Genomic DNA, 4,898 nt, shown 5'->3' with positions numbered 1-4,898 from the left:
TGCGTGAATTATTGCTGCACATTTGATAGGCGTGTCTCAAAAGTTTTAACATGGTTTTGGGCTCCACAACATAAAACTTTGCTATAATGGAGTCTGTATTTAAAGAGTTCCTTATAATGCTTCTGTTAATAAACACTGTTGTATGTGGCACTGAAACAGACCGCTTATGCTAAATCACAAGGTTTTAGTAAACTAGTGAGGAACACCTTTTGCAGTGTAAATATTGTGCAATAAGTCAGCTTTCACTTAATGGAAAAGCAAGCCTAAGACTTCCTGTTGCTCAAAGGCTGGCATGCCCTCACCTTCCTCTTCAAATCCTGCACTCACAAAGGTCCCGCCAAAGTCCCCCTTTCTCTTCCCTGAGTTTTTAGAACAGTATTATTTCCATAGAGCACGACAGACTGCTAGGACTGGAGGGGCCTTTACAGATCACCTCGTGCGGTTCTTTATTTTACAGATGGATCACTCATTATCAACAAACATTTAGTAATTGGTTACTATGTGCCAAGCACCACGCTAAACCCTAGGGATCCAGAGAAAAACCGAAACCAGATGAAGTGATGGAGGCCCCAAGAGGTTGGATCTGCTTCAAATTAGTTTGTGGCAAAATTGGAATCCAACTCATGTCTTCAGACTCATGCAGGGCAATCACCTTTTTCCAACTACGGGATCAGTAGCCACTGTACTGCTCTTGACCTTATTTCCCCAAAAGATTAAGTTCCTTGAGAGGACAAACTAGATGTTATAGTGGATAGAGTTGAGTGAGATCTCCGCTCCAAACCGAGATCCAATCTATCCCAGAGCCAACAGCTGGTTCCCCAGCTTCTGTTGAAGGCTCTAATGAGCCTTTGGTGAAGAATCCATGACTCCTAGTCAGCTCACTCCATTTGTAGAAAGTTATAATTGTTAAGGAAGTTCACCGATGGACAAACCACAGTCTCCGTTAGTATCCGTGATTTCCAGTCAAGCTTCCTGGAAGGTTACTGGCACACTGGGTGGATCTCCTTGACAAAGGATGTCACACAGGATGGGAGAGCATGGATGTGTCATGATCGACAACTGTAAGGGCCCTTTAAATGGGCGGACACAGTGCATCGGGAGATTGAGGCCCGGAAGTAATTTCTGTGGATATTAGGACTGCCCTTGGGCGGGATCCTGGCCATATTGAGATAGTTTTGTAATGGGTGACTCTCTCGCTGATTGGCTGTGTGTGTGACCTCACAGGCCCTATATAAGACCACTGCAGGCAGCAACTGCCCTCTTTAACCTCGTGCTGTTCACCCTGGCTCCTACCCTGGGTGGCCAAGCCAAGATGGGTAGCCGAAAGAGGTAAGGATTTTGGTAGTGAACACATGGGTCTTCTGACCAGGTGTTCACTCGGGAACCAACAAGTCAGGGCATCAGTTAGGGCATTATGTGAGTAGGTATAATAAAGGCTTTTAAGATTACACATGATTGTTCTTGAGTGCGCTACCGGTTATTAAGCTATAGATTCAAGAGATTGTGGCCAGAGACCTTAGAAGGCCTCAGAGGAGGCGAGGCGGGTAGGGCTCACACTGCAAAGGACAGTGGTCAAAGGTACTCTGGTGGGTCTAGGACAGACTAGTAATTGTAACTGCCAGGAGAGCACGTTACAAATGGCGCTCAACGTGGACGCATCAGGAATTATCAGGTTTTGAAAATATTTAATATTCAGAATTAAGATTCTGAAAGATCCGGTAGAAACGCCACTTAAGAGGGAAGACAGAGAAGCAATATGGACCCAGGTAAATCTGGGATCAGACTCAAGGACACAGCTGAACATAATGCTTATATCAAGAGGTTAAAGAGCCAGATGGAAGATCTTTTAACAAAGATCACCACTGAAGAACAGCAGGAAGCTTGTAATCAAGCTCCACAAAGGCTATCCCCACACCCAGTAAATATAGCTCGGAGAGGGAGCAACCTAGAGCTAATGCGTATGTATGACAGTATAGAGTACGAAATGCCACAGCAAGAGTTGCTGGAATTGCAGGTTAAACTACAGATGGAGATAGAGAAAGAAGAAAAAGCTAGGTTAATACAGATAGAACAGGGAAGAGTTCAAACCAGTGGCTGAAACTAAGGAAGGAAATAAAGGAACCACATGGACTAAAGTTGTAGAAATTCTTCTTAGCATTTTGTTGGTTTACCTCCTGCATTGTTGTTTTAAGGAATTTATCCATTACTCTTCCATTGAGAAGAAGTTTAGTTCTTTTTATGTGCAAAGCTCAGGTTTGATTTGGAATCAGCCTTTGGGGGATTTTCCAATTCTTCCCTCTGCCTCACCTTCTTGGGCCAAGGGAGTAGGGGGAGGAGGAAAAGGAAGGGCGATAATACCATCAGCACTACCCATTAATCCATTCAAAACTCCGGTGTCTTCATTTCAAAGGACAGGAGTAGGCTTTATGCCCCAAGGCAAAAAGGAATTGTGGGGTATTGAGTATAATCAGAAAAGTTTTGAAAATACAGTTCAGTTAATTTCTAAGAAACCTTACAGGGATAAGATCTTGCAGTTAGAGAGAGTAGAATTTTATACTTGTAAAACTGCTAGGATCGTCTTTGGAGAGTTGAAACTCCTCTTTTCTTACCTCGTGGATTTTCCACTTCCACAGGTGAGCTTGATTTCCCAACCCCCTACGGGTACTTATAAAACAGTGTTTATGTCTAGAATGGGTTGGAAAATTGTTGTTTTAATCACTAGAATAAATAGACAGTGTGTGATCTTTGACCCAGGAGGAAAAGTAATATCAGATTTATTGATTCACACTCCTAGAGTACAATTCGGTATCAGAAACTCAAACTTTGATTTTTAGGCAAAAGAATTCAGGGATATAGCCGAGTGTTCTAGTAAAGTCATTACTGCACAGACTATCCCCAAGATCTCTTCTAAACAAGAGAAGGGAATTTTGGGATATGTGATTGCTTACAATTTTTAAATTTTGATTTTACATTTTAAAACATTTTTGATTTTACATTTTAAAGTTATTTTGGTTTTATATTTTTAATCTATTTTGGTTTTACATTTTTAAATTCTTTGCCTTTTACCTTAGCAATGCACTTCGGGCATACACAGAAAGTGCAGCTAAGTGACAGACTGACTAACTTTTGTCTGACTTTTGTTAATCTTTTTGACAACAACTTTGTTTCCACTGTGATGTGGAAAGGCCTGGATGGCATTTGGAAAGGCCCAAGTTGGACCCCAGGGACATTCCTTCCTAGGTGCAGATCCAGCAGTAGAGTTCATCCCCACCAGAGACATTTGTAACCTGGGGATCCAAGAGAAGGACCAGACAACAGCCCAGAGGGACCTGCCAGATGTCCGCAGCCCTTCAGACGCTGATGGCAGCGATGCCCCTCCTGACCGTGACCAGAGACACCAGACACAGTTCCAGTGTTGCAGCTGAAATGGACTGTTTTGGGTGATACGCAATATAAAGAATGTAAATGGACAATGGGCCTGCTTGCTTCTCCCGTGGCCACTTGCCATATGGTGGCCTGGGAAGAGGCTTTGCCCTATGCTTTCTATTGAAGGACTATGCTTTTAAATTAGTGGGTGAAAAACCAACACACCCACCTGCCGTTGTTATTGAGACAATGTTACTGGACATGACTTTGCTTATGTGCACCTGTGAAACTAGAATTGCTCTAGGATTGTGAAAAGTGCAATAGAGAATTGTGATAAGCTAGAATTGCTCTAGAATTGTGAAAAGTGTAATAGAGAATTGTGATAAGCTAGAATTGCTCTAGGATTGTGAAAATGCAATTGAGAATTGTGATAAGCTAGAATTGTTCTAGGAGTGTGAAAAGTGCAACAGAAAATTGTAAGAAACTAGAATTGGTCTAGAACTGTGATAAATGTAACTAGAATTGTGACAACCTACCTACTGATATTTGTTAACTAGAATTGTGATGTTTTACCTTGTTGACTTCCCACCTCAGTGTTGACATCCTACCTCATTGGCATCCAACCTCATTGGCATATTATATCGAGTATGACTTTGATGAATGGGTTGAACACTTGGGCCACTGTTGAGCCTGGTTCTCATTGTCATACTTCTGTTTACTGATCTGCTGCTTTGTACCTCCTTGGGCATAACACTCTGTCATCTCATGGATCAAGTGAACTATAGCTGGTGCTAAAAGTTTAGCTTGGTGAGATGTGCGGTTCCCGCAAAACAAGAGAAAGGGAATTGTAAGGGCCCTTTAAATGGGCGGACACAGTGCATCGGGAGATTGAGGCCCGGAAGTAATTTCTGTGGATATTAGGACTGCCCTTGGGCGGGATCCTGGCCATATTGAGATAGTTTTGTAATGGGTGACTCTCTCGCTGATTGGCTGTGTGTGTGACCTCACAGGCCCTATATAAGACCACTGCAGGCAGCAACTGCCCTCTTTAACCTCGTGCTGTTCACCCTGGCTCCTACCCTGGGTGGCCAAGCCAAGATGGGTAGCCGAAAGAGGTAAGGATTTTGGTAGTGAACACATGGGTCTTCTGACCAGGTGTTCACTCGGGAACCAACAAGTCAGGGCATCAGTTAGGGCATTATGTGAGTAGGTATAATAAAGGCTTTTAAGATTACACATGATTGTTCTTGAGTGCGCTACCGGTTATTAAGCTATAGATTCAAGAGATTGTGGCCAGAGACCTTAGAAGGCCTCAGAGGAGGCGAGGCGGGTAGGGCTCACACTGCAAAGGACAGTGGTCAAAGGTACTCTGGTGGGTCTAGGACAGACTAGTAATTGTAACTGCCAGGAGAGCACGTTACAGACAACGACAGGGAATGTGCTACATCACTGACATGATGGAGAAAATAAGTATTGCAGTAAGAATAAAAAATATATTTATATCTTCAAAATATCTGCTAATCGATTTAATG

The 4,898-nt window shown here is 42.9% G+C and overlaps 1 long non-coding RNA gene across 1 annotated transcript in view; it reads left to right on the top strand.

The window, feature by feature from the left end:
• Nucleotides 1-1,085: 1,085 nt before the first annotated feature.
• Nucleotides 1,086-4,898, top strand: part of LOC141560223 (uncharacterized) — a 6,921-nt gene continuing 3,108 nt past the window's right edge. Inside the window, exons 1-2 of the long non-coding RNA XR_012487658.1 lie at nt 1,086-1,329; nt 3,241-4,481. This is a non-coding gene — a long non-coding RNA (uncharacterized LOC141560223). The remainder of the gene's footprint in view (nt 1,330-3,240; nt 4,482-4,898) is intronic.

Source organism: Sminthopsis crassicaudata, chromosome 3 (assembly GCF_048593235.1).
Source record: "Sminthopsis crassicaudata isolate SCR6 chromosome 3, ASM4859323v1, whole genome shotgun sequence".
NCBI lineage: Eukaryota > Metazoa > Chordata > Mammalia > Dasyuromorphia > Dasyuridae > Sminthopsis > Sminthopsis crassicaudata.
Note: the sequence above shows the minus strand (reverse complement) of the source record. Positions and strands in the feature narration are given on the sequence as shown.